This window comes from Talpa occidentalis, unplaced genomic scaffold (genome assembly GCF_014898055.3).
Source record: "Talpa occidentalis isolate TD23 unplaced genomic scaffold, MPIMG_talOcc4v2.1 talOcc4.4, whole genome shotgun sequence".
Taxonomy (NCBI): Eukaryota; Metazoa; Chordata; class Mammalia; order Eulipotyphla; family Talpidae; genus Talpa; species Talpa occidentalis.
The window spans coordinates 5,930,809-5,957,990 of NW_023604295.1; the positions used below are offsets into that span (position 1 = coordinate 5,930,809).

General features: G+C 46.6%; 1 long non-coding RNA gene across 1 annotated transcript; it reads right to left on the reverse strand.

Moving 5' to 3' along the window:
* Window positions 1-875: 875 nt before the first annotated feature.
* LOC129146702 (uncharacterized) lies at window positions 876-5,549 on the reverse strand. Its single transcript, XR_008553746.1, has 3 exons — window positions 5,514-5,549; window positions 1,896-1,964; window positions 876-958 (listed from the first exon to the last, which is right to left on the reverse strand). It is a non-coding gene; the product is annotated as an uncharacterized LOC129146702 (long non-coding RNA).
* Between the last annotated feature and the right edge of the window lie 21,633 nt (window positions 5,550-27,182).

Sequence of the window (27,182 nt, forward strand, 5' to 3'; positions counted from 1 at the left end):
TTTGCCCTTGTCTATAAATTTCAGTCAAGAGTTTTGGAGATAAAGGCCGTTGTTTCTGGAAAGAATGACTCATGCAGTATTTTAGCTTCATGTTTCCTGTGATTCACACCACCCCTGGATCTTCTAATTCCTAACATTCCCAGAAGTCATGTTGAAGACAAGACAGATGCCTGGGATATGGTTTGGGTTGTTCATTAAGTCTTAATCCTCCAAAAACTACCTTGCTTGCTGACGGACAACGTCTACATGTAGAGACTTCTTCCTTGGTCTACAAGGGAGGGGTGGCACACCCACAGGACCCAGAACTAGACATGAAGCTCCCCCTGGGGACCAGCATCAGGCAGGTGGCTTTGACAACGGGTCACCAGCTTTGGATCTGTTACCATCACCTCTTGGTTGTGAGATCTTGGAGGATGACTTCATTTCTTGAATTCATTTTCTGCTTTTTAACATGTAGATGACAATATCATCGTTGTTTTCATGAGGTTAGATTGTTTTTAACCATAAAGAAAAAATTAACAAGAAAACTAAGAACTTACTGACTAGAGCTTTCCCAACCACAATCTCCCCTCCCTGCCACCTCTCCCCCACACCTCTGCTGGCATCAAGCACTCTGCCACCCTCTGCGCCTCGTGCTTAACAACTGTCCTAAGCCCAACCCTTTTATTTTAATTGATACAAGAACTGGGGTACAGTTAGAAGCGGGGGAGGGTGAGAGAATTCACCAGAGCCAGAGCAGGGAACAGAACAGGCAGACTGACGAAGTACACTGCTGAGGGGAGCAGCGGGTGGCAGGAGAGGTCTGCGCACCATGTGGGACCCTCACCGGTGGCCGGGGATCAAACCTGCGCTGCAGAGGCTGCGGGCAGCTTCGCAGCTCAGCGCTCAACCGCTGCACCACCGGGGAGGCCCCCTAAGCCCCATCCTTTAAGGCATTGGTCCAGCCGGCACGAATGACCTACAAATACCAAAAAAACAGGTCTCAGAACCATTTTGTTGCCAAGGAAACAGACACAGCTATGGTGAAACGTAAACTATATTATGTGATGATGAAAGGAAACTTAAAAAAAAAAAAAAACAGTATATTGTCACTGGCTGGTTTATGGTCAAGTCAAAGAGTTATCAAGGAAAATCTGCTGAAAAAAATCAGTTCACAGGAAATAATATTCTTCTGGAGGCCAAGGCTCATCTGGATTCAAATATTTATCAAATCTACCCTTTATTCAACTCATAATAATGATTCGTATCACATTCACAATTGAATCTTTTTTAGACTTTCAGACAAATGTCCAGAAAAAAAATTAATTCATTCCTAGTGGGTGAAGGTGACATACACAGCATCAACCCCTTGGCCTCAGACCTCGGACCCCGAGCTGTCGGAGGGGCGTCTGAACAGCACCGTGTGGTTGCAGCTTCAGAGGAAGATGTGCAAAGCCATGTCTGTTATCTATACAGCAGGCTTGTCAGGGTTCAGCGTGTGGCTCATGTTTGTGTGAACAGAACAGGGACCTTGAGGAAAGCAATTAACTATTTCTTTCACACCAACTGGGCATAGAAGTCAAGGAATTCAAGACTCTCTCCCCAAGGAATTTTAGTACAACAACTTTCTCCTATTTAGCCTCTCAGCTGCTGTTGATCTTCCAGGTCCTTTCCACAAACTCTTCATCTTCCTCTTTGATATTTTAGCCTCTTAATCATCCTAAGTCAACAATCCTTAAGTGACAGTTTCACTGATAAAGTACCTTTATAATGATAGGCTGGGTGCTTAAGTTTCCGCCCACATCTTCTCGAAGGTGGTGACCTAATTGTAGCTGATTCTTCCAGTAGAAATACTTGTTAACCTCAAGTTATTTTTGAGCACAGCTGAAATAAAACAAATTGCTTTTTCAGCTTACCAGTCCAGATTCTGGGTCTTATTTTCCATTTCTTCTTGTCCATTTTTCCATGTAGGTTTTATCTGCTACCTATAAAGCATGAAAAACAAATTATTCCACTCAAATCTTCAGAAAGCGCTGTTCACTGGCACAAAATCACATTGTCTGATACTTATTCTCGGTTTGAATTTCTGGAAGGGAAGCCCTCCTTATGAGGAGACTTAACTTTCCATCAGTAATGGGGAAAACTGTTTCCCTCTCGGGAGCGTGGAAACAGCACTCTAAGAGAATACTCAGACGTCCACACAACTGACTTTTAACTCAAGTCTGTTTCCTCACTGATGCTGAGACCTTTTCTGCCCTGGAGATTGGAAGAAATAAATGGGGAATTCAAATGTGAGGCCAGAGAGCACAGCACATTTTGGAAATTGTTCCAGTTGTGTGCCTGATGCCGTGCCTCCCTTATAACCCGGGGCAACCCACACATCGCTCTCCTCCGCGCAGAAGCCCCGTCCCCAATGCAGGCAGATGGCTCCAACTGCAGGCTCACCATCTCACCACTGTCCTCTGTGGTGCTTAATTATTAATAGTCTCTCTGTTCAGACTAAAAAACACCCTGTTTTGGTGGATAAATCACATGACCCCCTCCTTTGTGTGATTTTTTTTAAGATTTATTTATTTATGCATACAAGAGCTGGGGTACAGGCCAGAGGTGCGGAGGGTGAGAGGATTCACCAGAGACAGAGTGGGGAGCAGAACAGGCAGACTGACTGAAATACACTGCTGAGGGGAGCAGCGGGCGAGGCAGGAGGGATCTACTGCGCCATGTGGGTATCTCCCTGGCTGGCCAGGGATTGAACTCGTGCTGCAGAGGCTGCAGATAGCTCCACAGTGCTGTGCTTAACCCCTTGCACCACCAGGGGGGCCCTGTGTGATTTCTTTTAGGTATTTGAAAGATGCTTTATTTAGAAGGAAAAAAACAAACAAACAAGCTAAATAGTTTTAGAGCATTTAGTTCACGGTTAAGAAGTGACCCAGACCCTGAGAGGTTCAATGGCTGCCTCCCCTGTGCACAGCCAGGATCCAAGTACTGAAGACCTATCTTTATAGAGCACGTTCAGTCAAGCCGGAGCTGTTCGAAGTTCTTTACCTGCATTGACTCATTTAATCCTGACATCAACCTGCGGGCAGGTGTTATTATTATGCCATTTCTTGTCCGAGCAAGAGCGGGGCTGTGCTTAGAGCCAGGAAACCTGCTTCTTGAGTTGGAGGAGCTGAGCAGGACACACGCTGGCCGAGTCAGCACTTCCATCCCGGGTCCTACTCTCGCCTCCCAATGTTGTTTCTGGAGTAAGGAGAGGAGACCTTCTCGGTGCAAACTTAGTCCAACTTTATTTATTTTTATATTACTATAAACATCACTGAAGTCTCGCAAATGCACTAAAAAAACAGGTGTGAAATAGTTACCAGGTGACAGAGTCATTCTCAGGGACACGAACCAGAGCACAGTACAGCAGGTCAGGGGACCTTTACCCCGCAAGGCAGGCGGCCATAAAATGACGAGCACAGCCACCCCAGACAGACCAGCTCCATAGGAGGCTGGCGGTTTTATTTTGGGACTTACATGTCGAAGCCTGTGTGAGCGAGAGGGTCAGTCCCTCCAGATCACGTACCTGTAATTCTCTTTATACCTCACCTGGTAAAGCACTCAGGGAAAGACTTTTCTTAGTAAATACTGTTTGATGGTGATTGTAGAGGGTACTTGCATGGACCTCTGTTACCAGTTTATACACACACACACACACACACACGCAATGGCCATAATGATAGTGACTTCTAGGAAAAATTTAAGAGGGTTTACATCATATAAAGATTGGAGCATATATTTAAGAGCAACCCAAACCCCAAAAGAATGTTCCACTCCATCCATGGCCATGTGGGTCCAGGAATGACCCACGAGTCCAGGACCAGGGCCTTGGATTATATGCTGCGTCTTGGCCCATGGGCTGGCTGCAGCACAGATTCCGGGGGCGGAGCCTGCTGCAGGGAGTGTAACCAGCCTGGCTCTCAGCTCTGTCCAACTCAAAGGAGAGCAGGGCCTCCTGCTAGAAGACCCATTAGTGTCCCCAGAAGGGCAGGGGCGGGAGAGAGTGAATGGAGACACAGAGGTAGGGTGCCGTGAAGGACAGTAGTGGACGCTGAGCAGCAATTTAACATAGACACATATGTTGATTCTCAAGGATGCACATTGGAAACTTGCAGGAACTTATAATACAATGTTACTTCAATTTAAAAATGCAAATGCATACATACATGCCGGCATAATAAAAATAAAGCACAAGGAACCACTTGGTCCAGAACGGACAACGGCGTTGTTTCAGTGTGAGAACACTGGCACGGGAGACCCCAGTGCCACCTGAAAATGCCTTTTTGCATCCAGGTGGCTTAAGGGGGCACACCCCCGTCTCAGAAAAAGGAGCCCTGAGGGATACTGAGGTCTGAACAATCAAGCTGCCACCGTTTATCAGCGGAGCTGGCAAAAACATCAGACAATCCCTCATGACCTTCCGCAGCTGCGTTTAAAAACTGGAATTTCCTCGGCCTGATCTGGCTCACAAAATGAGCAGCAAATGTCGAAAAGTCGATGCTTTTTACCCAAGAAACACGCAGCTATGGAATATGTGAAGCTGTAGCAGACACAAAACTCCTGCTTGGTCTCTGTGCACTTAGCTTTTTTTGTTTGTTTGTTTGTTTTAAATTTACTTTAATTTTTTAAATTTAATTTTATATTCCCCATACAATTGCAACCCCCTTATTTTGACCCCAATCCCTCCCCTCCCCACCCCCCACCCCCCATAGAGTGTCTCTAGTTCATAGTTGTTTGTTGATTTTGATTTTCACTTTCTTATAGTTATTCTTTTTCCTGCTCCCTTATTTAAGTTTTCTAGATTCCTGCTATGAGTGAGACCATCCAGTATTTTTCCTTTTTCTTTCTGGCTTATTTTGCTGAGCATGATCCCTTCCAGCGCCATCCATGTTGCTGCAAATTGCATGTGTTTATCTTTTTTGAATGCTGAGTAATATTCCATGGCATATATGTACCACATCTTCTTGATCCAGTCATCTATTTTTGGGCATTTGGGCTGTTTCCAAAGCTTAGCTATTGTAAACAGTGCTGCTATAAACATAGGGGTGCAGGTGCTCTTTGGAATGGATGTTTCTGTGTCCTTTGGGTAAACACCTAGGAGTGGAATTGCTGGATCCTATGGAAGCTCTATGTTTAGTAGATCCAGAAATCTCCACACAGCTCTCCATCGTGGTTGGACCAGTTTGCACTCCCACCAACAGTGCAGGAGAGTTCCTTTTTCTCCACAACCTCTCTGCACATAGCTTTTTACAAATTTAGAAAAATCTTGAAAGTCATGACCTTAAGAGAGGTGGGACAGGTGAGACGGGCTACAGCTCCATCTGTGTGCCGAGGCCCTCCCGTAAGTCACGTCCAGGACAAGACAGCAGAGCAGGGTTCTCCCGGTTACTGGCCATTCCAGTTAAAAACAGAACCATCAGATTCGACAATATCCCCACACACCGGGGAAGTACCGACAACCACACATCAAAACTAGGCCTTTGGTCATATACCTGAGGTTGCCAAAAAGAAATATTCATTTCTTTGGAAAATAGAGTTTCCTTCCATTTTCCCCAGGCAACCCAGTGAATGTCGAGTCCTGTAGAAAGCTGACGTCAAAGCAGCAACTTCACTCTCCTCAACGGGGAGGAAGCCAAGGTGATGTGAGGGCGTCTGGACGGGCTGCTCATCAGCACAAAACGGCCCTTAGGCAGTCAAGGCCAAGGACGTGCTCCCCGTCACCTAGTAACGTCGGGTAATGTTACGTAAGGTAACGTAATGTTGCCTCGTAACGTCCCGTAATGTTACGTAAGGTGATGTAATGTTGCCTCATAACAACGTAAAGGAACGTAAACGTTGCCTCCCCGTTGCCTCAGAAAGGCCTAGAATGGACGCTCTGAAGCGAGCAGGGCAGTCACCCGTCTCACATGAGGGAGGTGCTGGGTCAAAGATGGGGGTGGTTTTCAGCTGCTCTGGTGTTTCCATGACAACCCCCATGCAGGCCTCTGGCCAAGCGCCCCGGTGTGTTTCCAGGCCCCACACTTGTGAAGTCGCACCTAATCCAGAGCAAACTTCTGAGAGTCGGGCCTGGTGGACGGCAGCTTGGCGATGTCGTGGTCACCCACTTATCTCTGGTAAAGGCAGTGACTGTGGTGAGACATGGCAGCACCTGGGGTTTTGCCTGACATGCTCATCTCTTGGAATAGTTTGTCCAAAGTCAAATCTATGCAATTGCCAAGCTTCTCAGCATTAATTCCATAGTTCACATTCAGTGAACCAACAGTGAGTTTTAGCTTACCACCCGCAGAGGGAAGCCATTGAATATTTTTGAACTGAGAATTGACAAAATCAGAGTACAAAGCTGGCAAAAATTTAGCATTTTTAACCCTGAAAGATATTTGTGTCTCATTGGAAATTTAGAGGAGAATTTTAAAAATGCCATAATTGACCTATTAAAAAAAAGTCACTAAAGAAAACTAAGCAGTCCTAGATTCTCTGAGCTCCACAATAAGACATATTGGAAATTGTGGAATAATGTCAAGCTTGAAGAATCATTGCTTTTTTCCAATCAACATTATACTTTTCACTTTTTTAAAAAATGAAATATTAGATAATGCATAGGGACCATCACTATTTTCAAAGCTCAATTGTTCTTCATTCCCATGAGCCAACATGGTAATTGGAATGCTGTTCCTTTCCAATGGCCTTTCATTTAGAGAACTTATTTCTTTCAAAAGTTCTCCAAAAATCATGCTGGATGATTATGTTGGTTCACTTCTATGCTTTTATCTTCCCTGTTTCCTCACCTAGACTATGTTTTCCTTCCTCCCTACCCACTTCAGAGCCCAACTGCTCTTCCAGGCCCCAAATAACACTGTTTCCACAAAGATTTTTCCAGTTTTATTGAGACCAGTTGGCAGACAGCATTGTGTAGGCTTACAGTGCTTAACCCCCAGATGGAAGGGATCCTCCTTTCCCCTGAACTCAAACAAGTTGCCAACTAGACACTCTTCTGGTACTACATACTGTGGTTTTAGGTATAAATTTTAGGCATCTAATTTAATTTGTGTTTCTCCGGGTTAAAAGTTCTTGAAGTGCATAACTTTGCCGTGAGTTCTAGACAACAGGGTATAATAGCAAGAGTGAGAAAAAGAACCAGTGGCAACCTCATCCTCTACCTGCCACCAACTGGTCTACCTTGAGTTACATCTCCTTGCCTTCCGGGTTAGTATGCAGGTAGGTTATCCAATAACTCTGAGCCTGGTTTCTTCATCTGTAAAACATTGTGCTATATTGTGAGAATTGAAAAACTTAAAAGTTTCCAACACAGAGTTGACATTGAAAGTATGTCAAGTAGGTCCATCCGTACCTAACCACAGATCCTGTTCCCTAGAATGATTTCCCCAAAAGTTTCAGTGGCCGACCTGGAAAAAAATGTAAAACATTTGTTCATAGATCTGTTTAAAGAAAAAAAACACACAAGAACAAAATGGACTTTGCTATTTTTTGTATGGTGTGAATAATTCTGTTCCTTTAAGGAAGATCCCAAGGAAATATTTAGCGTGTGTTATGGTCCTTTGAGAAGGAATGTTGATAGAAAACAGGAGCAAACAGTAAGCCAGGAGATCGTGTGGCCCTTATAAAGTTAATGCTGTCTTCATCTGCACCAGATTTCATGCTGGCTTTGTTTTATTCATTTTGTACCCCTCATCTGAACCCCACATTCAGGTTTGGGGAACAGAACCAAATGGAACATGAAATGTAAAACCAGATCCAGCAAAACATAGTGCGCTCTCTCTGGCTTCAAGTCAAAACTTGGCTGAACCACAAAGCTTCACCTGGTTTTCAGTAAAAACCACACTGAACCACCATTTTTTTTTAACATGGTTTCGGTTTGAAAATGGGGTTTCATGCAAAACTTGCCCTAGTTTCAGAAGAGTTCCTTTGTGGGCACAGGGGTGTCTGAGCTGATGTGGACTCCACCTCATGGGCACCCTCAGCTCACCAGCCTGGTGGTAACCACTGCCCAATCTGCCCTCTGAGGTCGAGGTATGGGTCCATGTGGTCATTGAGATGCTGAAAAGCCCCCAGATGTGTCCACAAGAATCCTGCGTGGTTTCTGTGCACTTGGCTTTTACAACTCAGAGAAATTCTGAAAAGTCATGACTTAAAAAGAGGTGGAAAAGGTGGGCTGGGCTAAGGAAGAATCTGGGCCAAAAGTCCATATTCACCCCATGTTTTGAGATAGTAAAGGCAAAGTGGGATGAGTATGTGGAGAGGTGAAAACACTCAGCTCCCCCTTCTTGGCAGGGAATTAAACCAACCTTAGAGACTAACAGTGCTGCCAGAGCCTAGGCAGTGAAGACATTTGGGAATGAAGAAACTCCAAGTCAGGTCTGTCATGACATATGGAGATACCACGGGGATATCATAAGGGGACAAGCCCAATGCATGATGACAGTAGCAAAGGTCACACACGCCAGTGACTGAAAGAGAGATCTCGCCATGCTGCAGGGGCAATCAACAGAAAATGCCAAAACCACTTTTTCCTTTAAGTACAGTCACTTTTCACTAAGGTCATGCCTCTCTGCCAGCAACAAACCACTTAGGTGACAGCAGTGCCACAGGCCTGACCACTTAGCCTAGGTGTGTGGTCGCTGTCCCTGTACTGAGGGGTGTGTGGGATTCCTCTTGCTGATGTTTGAACCACAAGGAGATCACCTAATACACATTCCCCAGAACACATGCCTGTCGCCAAGCAACACACTGCAGAACGTCGTGCCTTGCCCAGTCACAACAGAGTGGTGCCTCATTAACCAAACCTAACATAGCAACTTTGCATTGACACAGAAGATCAATCAAGGGTGATTACTTATTTTATGATAAGAATCACAGTGGAGTGCCATCCAATAGCAAATGTCTTTAGTGTGATAACCTAAGACTCCTTTCACCGATCACAGAACAAAGATTGCATTTACCCAAGCTTTGGGGAACACATTTTCTACATCTCCTTCTTCAATTCAACCCATTTAGGGAGCACGGGTTTGCCTTTGGTTATTTTTGCTTGTTTTCCTTTTAGGGCAAGACATACTATAAATGACTTAGGTAGGTAATAAGCCAGTGGAAAATGGGGCCAGCGTCTCATTTCCAGAGATTCTTTGCCACAAAGTCTAGTAAAACCTTCTGTTTGTTGAATGACTAAGCAATTGGATATCTGTCATAGAATACTTATATGGAGTTAGAAATCAGGTGGACATTTTCCAGATGAGAAGTGTTAATTGCACACCCCAGGGTTGCTGTTGGGCTCTCTAGTTGAGTAGTTTGTGAATGACCTGAAAGTTTGAGCATTTAACAGTGACATTTCCAGTTTTTCCAGTAAAAATCTGCTTATCCAGGTGCTATATAAGTAACTCGGGGGGATCTGAGTAGTAGATATAAAATGCCACATAAACCTCAGTGGTGGCCTGCTATAGTTTAAGGGGACAGTGTTCTAAACTGTATTTAGAAAATTATGGCCTCTGAGTGATGAGTTACAGCCCTGCAAAGGGTCCTTACAATTGTCCCAGAGATTGTTCTCCCGGTGACACTGCAGCGCCAGGCATGGTGCCGCTGGGCAGGCCACAGAAATCCTTTCTAAGGAGCTGGTGAACCACACAGTATGTTGTTAGGCTTCTTCTGTGAAATGTGTGGCTCTTGAGGTTTGATTGTTGCAATTCATGGGCCTCCTAGAAGAATCATTTCTCCCTCCTCTGAACTCTACCGGCTTTTACCTCCCTATCTACTGGCCTTTCACTGACCTGATTGCTTCCTACCTTCTGGTGTGGTTGTGCTGCATCTCCTTCTTCAACTCAATGAAGGTAGTTTTTCTAGTAAAAATCAGCTTATGCACGTGCTATATAAATGGAATAAACTATAGGGAGTTCTGAGTAGTGGATATAAAAATGTCACATAAACTCAAATGGCCTGCCATAGTGCCAAGGAGACAGTGTTCTAAACTATATTGAGAAAATTATGGTCTCAGTGATCAGTAACAACCCTACAAAGGGTCATTGCCATTGACAAAGACCTTGTTCATAGAATGTACAGTGTGCTTAATGGATGATGGCTAGGTGAGTGGCTGGAGGGAGGGAGGTGGGGGGCTAGATGGGTGGGTGGATGGATGAAGGTGGATGGATAGATCTGGTGCAGTGAGGGGTAGATGACGGTTAGATAAATGAATGGGTGGTAGATGGGAGGCAGAAAGTATAACAAAAATTTTAAATATACCTGGAAGGTAATTAAAGTGATCAAGATAATAAAGGTCACTTAAAATAAAACAAATGCTAACTTTTTGAACTGTAATAATTGCAAAGAAGGGATAAAATTAACAAAATTCTAAATATCTAGCTATTCCCTGGATTCGTCTCATTGAGCCATCATCTAGAAATTAATTAAGTCAAAGAATTTTAAATCACACCCACATCTATTAAGGCCAGACCAGCACTGTCTATGTGACCAAAAAATGTTCTTTGGCGAAAGGAACTGGCCCAACATTATATTTCCTCACAGCTCTGGAGAGCTGAACAGTGTTCACAAGTCAATTCAACGGTAGATGATACAGTGCAGTGTGTACAGACAGTGTGTACAGTGTGTGCAGTGTGTACAGGCTTGTCCATGTGTCCTTCAACTTGTCTGAGCCTCAGTTTCCTTTTGTGTGCAGCTAGGAGACATATGCGATACCTGTGTTGCCTCAGAGGAATATGAAGATTGAACGACCTGTTAGATCTAAGACCTCAGTTTGCAACCAGCTATTAAGTAGCCAAGCCCATATTGAAATCCAGAATTACCTAACCCTTGAGACTTATTTTGAAATAACTTGAATGTACAGGAAAGTTGCAATAGTCACATAAGAACTTCTATAGACTCTTCACCAGGTTGACCAATTGCTCTTGTCTTGCTCCACGGCTTCACTGGGGAGCCGCGGGGGCCTAGTGGTCTGCGCACAGGCCCAGAGGCCGTGGCTGTCCCGAAGGGCCTTGGTGAGGAGTCAGAGAAGTCACGACTGTGAAAAATAAGATGCCGAGGTGAATAGCTGCAGCAACGCTCGATAGGCCCTCTGACCGGCTGCGACCAGGGGAAGCGAGGTGACAGCCGGGAAGACAAGGCGGAGGTGACCTCTGAGGTCAGTCTTGGAATCCATGCTCCGGTGCCTTGTCTTCTCCCAGCACAAGGACTGAACTTGAAAAATCCCCAAGAGAATATTAGTTGATTGAATTTGGAAACGAGAGTGTAGCTGCCCAGCCTGTCCCTGTGTGGCAGCCGGCCGGGAGGGCACTGCCCTGGCGCCGCTCTGGGAGCAGAGCATCCCCTGCCCGCGCCCTTGCACGCTCCAAGCCCGGGAGTGGAACGTACAACTTCCAGAGCTGATCACAATTCTCAGAACTGAAAAGTTCCCTTTCGAAGGGCCTGTTTCGTTGAGCTGCAGGAACCCCTGCACGGGCAGGAAAACCGCTGAGACACGGGAGCCGTGAGACCATGCGCGGCCTCGGCCGACAGCGTGGAGCTCCCAGGACAGATGCTCGGACCTCGTAAAGAGTTCTGTATCCCATAAAAACGGCCCCGGAGACGACCAGTTTTGCAAAGTAGGCGTGACACCGGCCTTTTGTCCTTCCTTCGGTTGGTTCTCCTTCTCCTCGGGACTTATTCACGGAACGTTGTAATTAGATTGCACGTTGCCCTTTTTCCTTTAACTGCTAAAGCGCCGTCAATCCTGGACGGCATCCACGGGTGCAGCCCTTATGAATCTTGCTGTTCTGCACATCGCACCATGTGCAGCCGGCAGCGGCAGGGCCTGTGTTCCTGGCATGAGGGACAGTCGCTGAGGGAGATCATATGGGCTCCTGGCAGAAGTACAAAGTGCCTCTCGCTGTTTGATCTACTGTCTTAAACTTAAATGCAAAATCTGATAATTGGGTCAGGCAGGAGAAGAAACTGTGCAGTAAACTCCTTTTCATTTCCTCCGCTGCGTCTCCACGTTTCATCTTTCTTCTCCCTTGTTTGCTTCTCTCCCTCACGCTGCCCGCTCCTGGTTTTTTTTTTTTTTTTTTCCCTTGGCCCTGGAAAGAGACAGACTGCCTGGTGGGGTGGAAGGATGCGCAAGGAAGTAGGAAGAGGGCTGAGAACTAGTCTGAGGGTCTGCAGTTACACACACACACACACACACCCCAGATCCCGGGAAGGGGCACACGCCACGCCTGCCCCTCTAACCACAGTCCTGAAGAAGCAGTGCCAGCTTTGCAAACACCAGAGTCACGGCCGGGCTTGCTTGTTTGCAAAGATGACTGCCTTCCCAGACTTGAGTTTGTTTAGTGGAAAAGGGACTCATCGGAGTCTCCCCGGCTTAGGGCATGGCATCAACAGACAGAGGCTTCTGCTTCAAGGGGCACCTGAGATCATGGGCCAGACCCACCTCTTCACGCAGGAGCTAGAGGGGAAAGGTTCGCCTGAGACCTCTCTGCCCAGTCATTTCTAAATGGGAGAGGGGCCTATTGTTGTTGATTTCGCCACTCGAGACCTGTTGCAGAATTGCCTGTGTGGTGACTGGATTCCTTTAGCTGGACGTAAACCCCAACGTGGCTGCCTAGCAGGCGTGGACTGAGCAGTGGCCAACAAGGGCACATGGCTGAGAAAGGACAACGCTTTCTGCCAGCCTCACATCGCACATCTCACAGGGCAGTTTCTCACCCTCAGGTGAGTCACTAAGGTGGCCCACAGATCAGGCCACCTGCCTGTGGTGGTAGATGTTCCATGGACACTCGACGGCACTGTTGGATTGTTCCAGAAACTTCTCCCTAAAAGACCACCTGCGACTTAGGGAGGAGGCCCTTAGGAACAAATCATACTGAGGCCCTCTTCATTAGCACCCCCTTACCAATCATGTCAGCTGGACTCAAGATAAAAGAACATTCTAGAAATCGTAGTCTTAAATTATAAAAGGCGTCACAGGGGCTGCTGCCTGAAGAGCAGGTGAGATGGAGGAGGGACAGGCCTCTGTGAATATGGAGGATATGTTTTACCAGTGGTGGCAGAGGTTGCCCTTTGAGGTTCTTTCTATTAATGGCTCTGTAGTTTGGGGCTTTCAGAAGGTTCTGTTCCAAATTTGTTCTCTCCATGCTCAAGTAGCCCTTTAACTTGAACCTCAGTTTCCAAAGTCCCTTGTAATCATCCTGGACTCCTGGCAGCCTAGGGGCTCCTGAAGGGGGCTGTCCAGCCAGAGCAAGCCAGCCCAGAGCCCTTCAGCGAACTCTGAACCAACCCACCTATTCACCACAGAAGGACAAGCCAGGATGCGGTCCCGATGCCAAGGATTCTCAGCCTCCCTTTTGCTGCCCCGGGATCCAGGGCACAGGGCTGAAGGGGGATTCAGCAGCCCAGAAATGCTGATTAGTGTTTCTTCTGACTTTGAGGTGCTTGGAAAAGAGGGTGTGGGGGCAGAGGTGACGCCTGTGTTTCTCTAGCCTGCTCAGCCTCGGCTCCTGAATTTAGGGAACCCGCAAAACTGATTTTCGAGTAGGGACATTTTGAGGGTTATTTTTAACATATGCATAGTGGAAGGAAGCAGCTGGCAGGCAGGGCTAGAGAAAATGCTGTGTGTGTGCAGAAAGCACCCACCTGCGTTTGCACCGGCCCCTGCGGTGTTCCGACTGCTGCCTCGTCGTACTGTTAGACCCAAGCTCCTGAATCTCTGCTGCCTGTTTATTTCTTTGGACGTAAAGCTTTACAAATTCTCAGCTTGTTTCTGATTTGGGAGAACTCCAAGCCTGTCCATCTATCTGACGTCGTCCGATACAGAACAGTTTTTTAACTTATTTTTTATATTTATTTTCTTATATCTTTGTTCATTTTGGACACTATTTGATTTCTCTACTCAGGTATCACCCCCGCAGGTCTCCCACCACCACAGCATCTGTGATCCATCACCCGCAGTCTCTTGTGCTCTTCCCTTCCCTGTTTTGACCCCTCTCCCTCCCACTCCCTGGCTGGATGCCTCAGATTTATGGTCAGCTGACAAGTTTGGTCTTTTTGTCCTGATCCTTTGTTTGGTTTCTCCATATTCCACATACAAGTGAAACCATTAATATTTCTCTTTTTCTTCTGATTTATTTTGCTTAGCATAATCCCTTCCAGCTCCATCCATGTTGCTGCAAATGGCATGCATTTCTCTTTTTGATGGCTGAGTAGTATTCCATTGTGCATATGGACCACATCTTCTTGATCCATGCATCCATTTGGGGGACAATTTAGGTTATTTTGAAGATACAGAGCAATTTTTCAGGACTCACTTGTCAGGACAGAGATGGTCTCTGGCTCCTGAAACTTACTTACTGACCCTTGAAATGGACGGACTCTTAGGTGACCACCTTGGAGAAAGTATCTACTCTTGTTTCTGTCCTAGTTTAAAGAACTTCAGCTTTACTATTTAGAGCTTCCGCTCATCTATAGATTATGGATAGAATGGAAGGCTTCATTAAATATTTTTCTACCTACTGACACCTCCCCCCAAAATAAATCCAATTTTGACCTGACATGAAAAATAGGCTGTTTGTCTGAAGGGTATGTTTATGTTATCTAACAAATTTGCAAACTGCCCTGGAGACGCATGTCCTGGCTAGAGGGTCTTTGTCAGGTTCAAGTCACCGCCCTCCAGACCAATAGTTAGAGCCTGTTGGGCACTCGGGGTCTGGAACTGCTGTCAATTACCACCCCCACTGGTGGGGTCACACCACACCCTGTCGTTGATGCTGACATGACTGTTACTTCTTCCTGCCATGGGGCTGGGGAATATTCTGTCTTTAAAAACAATAAATTGGACCACGTCAGTGCAGCCCCAAAAATGACCTCTGCATGCCTGTGTGCACCTCCCAGGGGGCTATCTGGCCTGAAGTTCAGGGGCCTTGGAAGGAGGTCAATGCCCCAAGATGCCAAGTGTGTCTAGGCGCCCTGACAGAGGGTGCAGAATTGCGCTTCAATCCAACTAAAAGCTCAGTGCAACTGAGAAACACTATTCTATAAAACATGTTTGTGAACTTATTTTAATCAGACACCTAAGTTTTCTCCCCTGTTCTGTCCTAGTTTAAAGAACTTAACCCCTGGCCACCAGGGAGGCCCAAGGCCTGCCCTTTCTCTGACTCCTGCCAGTTGTACATCTCCTTTGTCCACACATTGCAGTGAAAAGGACAGTTTACACTCCCTGAAGTTCCCTCGTTTGCAGCCTCTGTGACCATGAAAAGTGACAATCAAAAACTCTGAGATGGAAATTAATTTAGAAACAGCATTGCCACAATTCGTATGTGGCATGTGGAACCATAATAGCAATTTCAGCAGGAAAAACAAAAATAAATAGAAGGGTAAATGACATTAATTTCCATTTGCAGCAACCCCATAATTGAATCAATACCAGATCCTCTGGGAGAAAATTGCTGTCACTGATTGGTGGGGCGAGGCCTCTGTGGACATAGAGGGTAGGGTGACATGGCCAGGATGCTGAACCCTAAAACCCCACTGGAGGGGTGCCCCTGGACCAGCTCCATACAGCAGTGGTTCAGCCGAAGCCCGTCACTGCTGAGTGTGGTCCCAGGAACCCTGGGAGGAAGTGGGGCTCCACAAAGTAAACAAGAACATGGAGTTCTTTACACAAACGCTCAGAAAGAGCATGCCAGACATCCTTCCTCCTGCCCGCACGGATGGGGCGGGGGGCTTTCTCCTTCTTGTATCATAAATGCATTTGCTTTAGCTCTTTGCTCCGACGCCTGGTTCCCTGGGAGAGGCACACGCGGGGAAGGGGTGAGGCCTGAAGCAACCAGGCCGTCAGGAGAAATAACAACACACAGGAGGGTTTTCTTCTCGCCTCCTGGCTGGTCGGTCACTGCTTCCTGCAGATGTGGAGTTGGAGTGCGGGCCATGAGCGAAGTGTGGATGCACACTCAGATCCGTGTGCGTGTGTGTGCTGTGTGTGTGACAGCATGTGAGTGCCCGTGCCAGGGTGCACACGAAGAGGCATGTGTGGAAGGGAGGGAGGGAGGCCCTCTCTTCCCTCTACATAAATAAGTTTCATTTATTTGAAGTTGAAGAAAGTTTTCATTCTTCAACTATTCTGAGACCAGCACCAGAATATTCTGCTTGGAGGCGCCAGGCTCAGTGCTCCCTCGGGCTAGGATTCAGGCCCAGCCAAGCACCTCAGAAGCCTCCTCACAGAGGAGTCCACTCTGCGCCCTGACTGTTCACCAAGTCCCCCGGCGCCATCATGGTGGAGACAGCCCAAAGAACACCCCACGGTCCAGGGAGAAGTCTCGTCTGGCCTGGGATCATCCTGGCTCCTTGGGGGTGGTCGAGCATATCATTCGAGAAACACATGAAAACAACCCCAAATTATTGGGGCTCCCACATCCCAAGCCTCTCCTTCCACCCATCCCGCCCAGTGACTGAGGGGTCTGGCATTATAGCCAATGGCACGATGGGGTTTAACACTTAAGGGTGTAGAACCATCTGGGCAGAGCAGCTCATGTACTTGGTGGATTGTGGCACTGTGGATGGCACCAGAACCCACCCTCTTTCCTGGGCACGGCTGTCCTCACCCTGCCTTCCCCCAGTCTCACCCCAGCCTCCTCTGCCAGAGCCTGGAAAGGCCACGTTGTCCGGGAAAGTCACGGACACAGCAGTTCGGGCCCCGGGATGGGTGTCGTCAGCCAGTGCTGCCCCTGGGCCAGCCTCTGGACACGCAGACACCCCTGAGGCGCCCGCGAGGCCTGGGACAGAGCCACAGCGCACTGTGACACGGGCCTTTGATGGGGCCGCCCTTCGGGGTCACTCGGGAGCTGTGGAATGGCGGCGAGCAGAAGGCTGGTGCTGGACTGACTCGATTCCTCTCCTCGTTGCTCTGGGCTCTCACGGAACAGAAGGGCGGGCTCGGGTGAGTGGCAAAGTGCAAGAACCTGTATTCAAATGTGACCCCCCAGCCAGACTCTTGAGGTGGCAGGCAGGCAGCGTGGCCGGCAGGAAAGTGGGAACAGTGACTCGTTCGCTTCTGGAGAAAGCCGTGTTCACCGTCTCTTAATCACACCTTGCACAACGGTGCTGCAGCAGGTGCGGGTCATGGAGGACGTGGAGTTCAGTCAAGATTCTTTGGCTTATAAACCCGGGACATCTGTCTGCAGAGCTGACCCTGCCACAGGGGAAGGGTGGACGTGGGGAGTCAAGGGTGGGGCTCCAGGGTACAGAGGGAAGACCCGGTGATTCGGTGGTGGGTGACACACATGTGAAGAGGGGGAGCCGGAAGCCCTGCATCATATGCAGGCTGTAAACTGTTTCCTCCGAAATAAAGTATTTTAAATTTTTAAATGAAAACAAAAAGTTTAATGAACCAAAATCTCAAAAAAGATCCTTTGGGTTCATTGTTTGAACCCAAGCAGAACTTCAAAAATGCCCAAGTGGAGTCAGAAAAACAGAGACCAACAATCTCAACAAGCGGCCATCACCAGAGAGAGATCTCAGGGGGCAGGTGCAGAAAGGAGAGCGCTGCAGCTACCTGGTTAGCACAAGTCTCCTGCCACCCCTTCCCTGACTGCCTGGTGACGTGGTTTCAGATCCCACCAAAGGAGAAGAATTAACTGGAGCATGGAAAGGAGAGAAAGAATTTTTTTTTTTTTTGGTCCCACAAAACATCCTGTTTTGAATCCTAAGCAAACTCTTAATTCAGGGAGGGTGTTCAGCCTTTTGCCTTTAGCAAAACATAGTTTCTTCTTTCTAAAGGTTTTTAAATGTTTCCGTGGGAGCAAAAAGTGGAAGGAACTTCCCAGGCATCAAACATCTATAAATTAATAAAACACACGCTCACACACACACTTATGCACACATAAATAGAACTTCCATGCAACAGAACGTGCCCTTAGGGGAGTGCTCTGGGTCTTGTCGGAGAGTCCGTGACCGAGAACTTGACATCGTGCAGGCAGAATAGCCTGGTGAGGAAGTCGTGTTTCCACTTAGCGGCCGGATCTTCGTGAAGAAGGTCCAGGCAGAAGAGCGACTTTTAGAAAACCCAAAGAGTTGAGCGTGTGTGATACCAGAGTGCCCCCAACTCACACCTCTTCGGTTCTACTACTGTTCTGCCTGTTTGTGATTCTTCTCCCAGCGGATCTTTCCAATGAGAAACCCTGTATTTTCTCTGTATTTTCAGGAAAATGCTGCCCATGGAAACCTTTCTAACTAGGAAATATCGACATAGAGCAAGCTGTACACGCCCCTCCGCAGTCAGGGCCAGGGCAAAGCTGCCTGTGCTCGGTCCCTGGGGGGGCCTTCTCATCCCAGCTCCATCAATGCTCATTCCAGGGCTCAATTCTGGGTACAAACCCACACCCTGGCATCCCCCTCAAAAGAAAACACAAAATAGCTCTTTTCGCTGAATTTCATTTCAGAAACATGCAGGGTTTATCACAGATGTGCTGTTTTGTTTCGCCTCTCAGTTGACCTGACTTTTATACTTTCACTTGCAGATGTAGGAGTGAAAAAATAATCATATGTTAGTTGAACTATAAGAAATTTGAGTCAAACTCCTCTTGACAGTTAACCCAGTTGGAGCACAGCTGACTTCTTGCGTATTCTGGAAAAACACCCAAATGTTCCCAGTAGCTCCTTAATGCAATTACTTGATTAGACAAAGACATTTCATTTCCTAACCACTACAGGGATAAGCAATATAGCTGTCAATACTTTTGCACAAAGGCTCAGGCAGGGTGGTCACCCTCCAACCACATTTTTATACGCTGATTAGTGCATTTCCATCAATGCTTCAAAACTCACCTTTTTTTTTTTTTTAATCGGTGATAATTCTCAAGTATTTTTATTTTTTTTATTTTATTTTTTATAATAAATTTTATTTTTATATTCCCCATACAATTGCAACCCCCGTATTTTGACCCCAATCCCTCCCCTCACTACCTCCCACCTCACATAGAGTGTCTCTGGTTCATAGTTGTTTGTTGATTTTGATTTTCACTTTCTTATAGTTATTCTTTTTCCTGGTCCCTTATTTAAGTTTTCTAGATTCCTGCTATGGGTGAGACCATCCGGTATTTTTCTTTTTCTTTCTGGCTTATTTCGCTGAGCATGATCCCTTCCAGCGCCATCCATGTTGCTGCAAATGGCATGTGTTTATCTTTTTTGAATGCTGAGTAATATTCCATGGTGTATATGGACCACCTCTTCTTGATCCAGTCATCTATTTTTGGGCATTTGGGCTGTTTCCAAGGCTTAGCTATTGTAAACAGTGCTGCTATAAACACAGGGGTGCAGGTGCTCTTTGGAATTGATGTTTCTCTGTCCTTTGGGTAAATACCTAGGAGTGGAATTGCTGGATCCTATGGAAGCTCTATGTTTAGTAGGTCCAGAAATCTCCACACAGCTCTCCATAGTGGTTGGACCAGTTTTCACTCCCACCAACAGTGCAGAAGAGTTCCTTTCTCTCCACAACCTCGCCAACATTTGTTGTTGCTCGTTTTTTTAATATGTGCCATTCTCACTGGTGTGAGATGGTATCTCATGGTAGTTTTGATTTGCATTTCCCTGATGACAAGTGATGTTGAACGTTTTTTCATATGCCTGTTGGCCATTTGCATTTCCTCTTCAGAGAAGTTTCTTTTTAGCTCTTCTGCCCATTTTTTGACTGGATTATTTTCTTTGTTGTTGTTGAGTCTCATCAGCTCTTTGCAGATTTTTGTGATCAGTCCTTTATCATTAGTGTTGTGTGCAAAAATGTTTTCCCAGTCGGTGGGGTTTCTCCAAAACTCACCTTCTTAAACCCTGGGCATCTTTAGGGATTTTGCTGATAGGAGAATCACCTTCTCCTTCATCTGTTTCCAAGTTTTTATTTTGTCACTGGGTAGGGAGCACATCACAGCGATTTGCCTCAACCCTTCATTTAAGTTAAGTCGGTTATGTTCAGTGGGCCTGCCCTCCCAGCTTGATTTGAGACCACCTTGAAAGTCCGAGAGAGCCAACAAAGCCTTCACCCTTTTGCCACTTCACCGACACTCCCAGCTTCTCGAGTAAATCAGTCTATTCCACAGTGTTCTTTATTGATGACAATAGCCACCCCCGTTCCTTGGGCACACACCTTGGGCGAGATCATATGCGACACACATATTCACAGTCTGGTCTCACCCTTCCCATCCCTGAGAACAGTCATCCTCAAACTGAAGTGTGAGGGTTGGCTGCCTGGAGAGTGCGTTAACTTCCAAACTGCCTTCCATCTCTCGCAAATACTTGGTTCCTGTAAGGTGTGGGTGGACACCGATGAGCTACAATTTAACAAAACTGTGTTTCCGATACAGGTGGTCTATGAGACTGTGCTTCGAAAAACTCTCCTGTAGACCTTAGATCAACTTGTTATTGCCACTTTATAGGTAGACATCAGGTGGGAGACTTGCTCAAGCTTCCAGGGTCATCAAGCCAAACCTCTAGGATGCTAATTACTTCCCCAAACCCACCTCCTAATATTTTACATTGGGGATTAGGGCTCCACCATATGAATTTGGGGTAACACAAACATTCAGTGTGTTCAGCATTGCAGCAGGGATCATCGGTCAGTGACATTTCTCCTCTTGTTTTCTCCTCCCACCTTTAAGGCAGGTTTTTAACACAGTTCTAAAAAATTATGAACTGAATCTTGTAAAAACCCCTTTACTCAGCCATAGCCAAAGGTGTAAAAGAGAGCTGCTCTTTTGATCGCTTAAAATATTGCCACTTACATGTTTAAAGAAAGGGAATCAAATGAGCCAAAAGTGTCCCAAGGGACACCCAAGAACTTGCTGTTGGGTTTAGATCTGGGCCTGTAGGAGTGAGGTTCATGAGTGATGGTCATGCTTTGCTGGAAACTTCCCTAAAATCATTTCTGAAGTATGGTTGCCAAACACAAACTCGTCATTACTAAAACTTGACTTCTCGGTCTCCAGGTTTTGCTTATTGAATTTCTCTTCTACTTCTTGTCTCCCTCCACCCAGGGGCCCAGAAGCCTTTCTGGCTGCCCCTCTCTCAGCAGAATTACTTTCTTCTTTCTCTGCGATGCTTCCCAACTGGTTTTTGTTTCCATTCTATCAAATCATGTTGAGAACATTGTCTAGTGATCTGTTTGTCTTTCCCAGAGACCAATAAACATACTTTATTCAGCTTCCTCAATCAGAAATTGTATTCAGAGACCAAAAGAATGTAAGGGCTCACCTAAGGTAGAAGTTAATTTCTTTCACGTGGAAATTCCAAATGTACGTAGTTCGAGGCTGACCTGGCAGCCCCACCGTGTCATCAGAGATTTGGGTTCCTTGAATTCTTCCCCATCATACTTAATTCTTTTTTTTTTTAAGATTTATTTATTTATTTATACAAGATTGATTGATTGATTGGTTGATAAAAGCACTGGGTACAGTCAGAAGCGTGGGAGGGTGAGAGAATTCACAAGAGCCAGAGCAGGGGGCAGAGCAGGCAGAAGGACCGAAGTACACTGCTGAGGGGAGCAGCGGGCGGCAGGAGAGGTCTGCGCGCCATGTGGGACCCTCCTCCGGTGGCCGGGGAGCAGCCGGGGATTGAACCGGCGTTGCAGAGGCTGCGGGCAGCTTTACAACCCAGCGCTCAACCGCTGCACCACCGGGGAGGCCCCATCATACTTAATTCTTGACTTCCATTCTCAAGAATGGCTCATGGTCCAGGATGGCTTCCCGAGAGCCAGACATCATGCCCACATTCCAGTCAGAGGTCAAGGGTGATGGAGGACAGGGCCCATGGTGGAAACTTTCCTGGACATCCCATCCAGAATGTCAGACTATTCCTCATTGCCTAGTTGCAAGGAAAGTTGGGAAATGTCCCCTTTACCTAAACAGATTGTGAACAAAATTGGGCCTCTCTTCTTTGGAAGAAGGGGAGGAAGAATATTGGGTACCACACAAACTCGTACCAAACAAGCACTCACCAAAACTCAGTGGATTAAATGGCTACTGGGTCCTTGGGGTGGACATGTTGCTTCCAACATCTCCCCTACGCACTTCGTGAGGAGCTACTGGAGAGCGGGCTGGCGTGCGGCACCATGATCATCCACTCAATGTCAATAAAGGATTTATAAACAGAACTTTAATTATATTCTCTGGGATCCTACAGGATGTTAGTGCTTCCCCTAAACCGGGCTGGAAGTTGGCACTAAGACGGACACCTGTGGGGATTAAGGTGGGAAATCTTGGGGGTCTATCTTAGTATTCTGCCTACCACAGATACTCTGTAAAATGCACCTAAATCATTGCATAATTATATGTATAATTAATTACTACCTAAGCTCATCCTTACAAGTGCTTGATTTTTTTTTTTTTTTTAATTTTCCTTTTTCTGCCTCTAAGCAGTTGTCATTAATGACACTTAGGCTATGCAGAACAAACTTGCATTTCAGTATCGCCTCCCTGCGGTTTCTTTCCCATAATTTCCATGCATGTTATTTATAATATGGTTGTTAAAATAAGATATCGGTTCTGAATACCAAACCAGTAAAAGCAAAGTGCGAGTTACACCCCTTAAGCAACATGTATAATAATTCAGCTAGAAGACCTCGGACAATCACTTAACTCTGGTCTGACTTTCTCCTTCATAAACAGAGGGGCTCAGACCAGACCTGACCATGTCTGTGTCACTTTGGGAAGCATGTCAGGGGCTGCAGGTGACCTTTGACTTGATCTCAGTTTGCTGGAAGATCTGCAAGGCCTCCACATCCCACAGTTCTGTGATCTCTGCTATCCATTGGACAGTGACGCCAGCACCCTCAGAGGGACACCTGCCAGTTCCCTGGGGAGCCGTAAGCTGCTTGCAGGGGAAGCTCATGTGTGGGGCCTGGCGCAATAGTTGCCAGAGGGACAGGACCCAGGAGCACTAGCTCTCCGTTGGCTGAGCAAGGCTGGGGGAGGACATTGAGACACCCCCTCTCTATAGGAACCTGTAGGGTTGTAACGGGGCACAAGTCTCAGCACAGGCCTTTATACTTAGGTATGTCACTAGAGATTGTTAACAGAGCATTGGAGGAAAGGAGTGGGAGTCGCCAGGGTGGAGAGGCCTTCTGGAGCCCTGTCATGCCTTCATCTTTGCCTCCCGCTACCCCAAAAAGATGTTCCCTGTCTGAGTGCGGGGTGACAAAGAAGGACAGAGGGAGACAAACAACAAACAGGAACAGCCCCTTCAGCAAGGCCCGGGTGGCCCTTAAAAAGATTTCTTAGGGGGACACAGATAAGCTTCAAAACATTGCAGAATCCATCCCCCCTTTGTATGCTAATGTTTCAATATTAATGTCCAGTGAAATAATGCTTAGACATAGTCTTAAAATACGCACCTTAATGCAGAGGCTTGTCAGGGGGAAGCAGCTCCCCTAGGCCTGCTCTTTGGAGGCCAATTCTGAACTCTTCCACACATTCAGTGCTATTAGCTGCATGTTTGGAAATAAATGTTTCGGCAAAGACTTCTCGGATTTGGTCATTTCCCGCAGTGTGGGCTGACCTCTGGGGCCAGTCCGGAGGCCTTGCCTGGCTGTGTGGGAGCCAGGGGCACTTCGGGGCCTGCAGGGTGGGGCTGCCTTCCAGATTTGGCTCTGATTAGCGGGGGTCCCCTGAGGCCAAGCAGGCAAGCCAGGCTCCCTCGCCTCCCTGCAGTGGTAGGAGACATTTCCCACCCCCAGTCTCCTTGCGGGGAAGGTTCCATCTCTAGTTCGATTATGAAAATTATGTTTAAAAAAACACACACCGTTGGGTCTACAGAAATCCCCTGTAGAGCAGCTGGGAAGAGCGCATTCACGGAGGCAGAAGTTACCGGTTTTAAATCCTGCCCTTAGTCACCCCCATAAAGTGAACCCCAAAAGTGGGCTAATAGGACTTCTTAAACTAATTGCTCTGCAGACATTGGTGGCTTTACAGAAAGGACTGCGTGGGTTGTCGAGTTCTTCCATTCCAACTTAACGCAGAGACCTGCTTGTTCCTTCCTTTCAAATCTCCGGTTCAGTGCTCTGGGGGCAGCGCGGGGGGTGATGTGCACAAGGGTTTCCGTTTCTCCACATTGTCCTCTGCAATTGCTTCTTTTTTTTTTTTTCCTGTTGCATAGTCATTTTATTTATTTTTTTAATAAATTTTATTTTTATATTCCCCATACAATTGCAATCCCCTTATTTTGACCCCAATCCCTCCCCTCCCCGCCCCCACCCCCCATAGAGTGTCTCTGGTTCATAGTTGTTTGTTGATTTTGATTTTCACTTTCTTATAGTTATTCATTTTCCTGGTCCCTTATTTAAGTTTTCTATGATTCACCACTCTAGTTCTACACCTTCAGTTAAAAGTGAAATGAGAAAGGCTTTCTTTTTAGTTCACCTCTGGGTGGGGGTGGAGATCATGAGGCTAATGTGGGGGAGAAGAAAAAACTCCCATGAGGACATCTGACAGCTGTGGAGCCGGGGCCTTTGACATCAGGGCTGTCCCGAGCCCAGGAATCAAGGTCTGCGGAGCTCCCTCTCACACACCCCACAGCGGGACAGTCACTTTCCAAACCTGAGCAAAGTGTCCCATTCTCCTTGAGAACTTTTGGAAAGACCCCAGGGAAATGTTCTAGAACGGCTGCCCCAGAGAGTGGCTTTATGGACCGCACAGCTATGAGACACTTGCAGGAGGCGGACAGGCTCCTGGGGCGAGGCAGAGAGAAAAATAAAGACTCCTGTGGAGAAAAATGAATAGTTATATATGATGTACCACAACATACAGGGCCTCTGTGAAAAGTAGTCACACTATTTTCATAGTCCAGGAAAATAGCTCTGGATTCCTGTCCTACTTCCAGATATGTGAATGTATCTGGAAAAAACCGACAGAAATAGACCTGGATTGTCTGTTAATGAGGAGTCCCCCTTTGGAAAATAAAGTCTCAGCATATTCATTTGCAATCATATAAATAAGAAAGTGAGATTATTCGGTCACTCACATGAGAGCATGCCCGTGGGGTGTGTCTTTACTCTAAACGATGTCCGATCTAGAAAACCTATAAAAAGTCATCAATCTGAGCAGTAGGTTGGCAAACAGATACCAGTTTATATGAGACAAGTGTCAACATATCTGAGAGTGATGGTAGCCCAAAGAATCTAAAACTTTGTCCTTCAATATTTATTCAGCTGACATGTATTAATCCCAAGTGCTGAGCAGAAGACTGTGGAAGGAGCTCTCATAATGGAAAAATCTTTGTCCCTACACTCAAAAATCTTTTCGTCTATTGGGTGAGATGGCACCTGTAAAATAAGGGAATGTAGTAATCGGGCCCACTGAGTCACGAATCTACCTCCATGTGTGGTTGGAAGAGGGGACAAGCGTGGGTTATAGGAAGGCCATGGAAGAGCGGTATCTGAGCTGGTCTCGAGAGGAGGATCAGCTTGGAGAGCAAGAAGGAGCTGATTACTGGCTGAAAGAGGAAGTGCCACCCATGTGGGGGAGTCTGAGGTAGAAGCTCTTCCCTCTCCTCTGGAGCTCAGGAGACATGTGATGCCCTGGTTCTAGAGTCCTGTGGAATGCACCACTCCCTCTGAGGTGCATGGGAGAGGCTGGGACAGCAGGAATGTCACAGCCCAAGCTCCTTTATGGCTGCTACTCTGCATGGAACCAGGTGACCCTGGCCAGAGAGGCTCTTGTGCCAGGTGTGCCAAGCTGGGCCCTTTGATAAATAAATGTCAGCCCTCAGCACCCACTTCCTATGCTGAATTGTCAACCATGTTGCTATTTGATATGAAACCCCTTACACCATTTGCACCTGTAGCACTTGAGTCAGGCCAAGTTATGGAAAAGTACAAAGTTTTATTCCAATTTTTGGATTGTCTTCATAAAAAGAAGGATTTATGGAGAATGTGACATCAGATCTGGGCCCGGAAGGATGACAAGGGTAGAGACGCATGATGGAAGGGTTTCTAGCAACTGGAAGACCACAGACAGAGGGTTAGAGAGGGGACTGTCATGTATGACTTGTATCCATCACCAAGTCCATCAGGCTTGAAGGACATGGTTATGTGTTTGAGGACAAACAAGGCTGAAGTATGAGCTTGGGGTTAGAACACAATAAATCATTTTTGAAGAGAGAAATGTCACAGTGATATCATTTCTTTGGCTAGATTAACCTAGAGGATGTGTGAGACATGAAAGATATTGGGGAGGGGGAAGGGAGAAATTAAGGAGACCAGTTCCTAGAAGAAATTCATGGGGTACTGAAAGGAGATAATCACAGGACAAAGCCAGAGGGGAACACACTATGGGTGGTGAGGGTAGAATTGGCAAAATGGGGCAGCCCACTGAGAGAAACCACATCCATGACTACACATGGAAAACAGGGTGCCATCTCCAAAACCGGAACATCTGGAAGGGAGGGCCTTTGCGGGAAAGGAGTCAATGAGTCTACACATTGACTCATTGACACATCTTTGGGATGTGTTGAGTTCCAAAGCTCAACATGAGGTGCAGAGACCAGCAACAAAGTGAATTGAAGGACCAGAGTCTAAGGAGAAGTCAGGGAGTACTGGAAGAAGAATGTTGATGGTCACATTCGATAGCTGGAGTCAGGGAAATACCTAAGTTCTGCACACAACTGTGTACACAGACAGAAAAGAAAGCCTGAAAGAATATTTCCACCAGCGGTAGGAGCAAAGATAGGAGGAGCTGTCCAAGAGGTGAAGAAAAGTCAGTGTCAAGGCTATGACAAGGGTAGAGGACATTAAGAGGATGTTGCAGAGAAGTCTAGAAGGGAAGAATTGAATCAGCAACTGTTGACACTGATGACATTTCAGAAAGCAGTTTCAAGAAAACTGTGGGAGTTAAAAGTAGGTTGGGGATGGTGAGAATGTGGAGGTGGAAGGTAGGGGCACTCTGGTGGGGCCAGAGAAGGAGAGACAGGAAAAATGCACCCCCAAAGCAGACAGGTAGAGAAAAGATGGGCTCCAAACTTATTAGACAAGCTTAGACATGTTTGTATGGACAGAGACAGAGACTGCCAACTTCTGTGAGAATGTAGGTTGTTTGATTCTTGAAAACAGAAAAACTACAGTGGTTTTGGCTGCATCTTACACCACTGTGAGGTTGTGCTTGACCCAAAATGATAAACTATGCAAAATGATAACT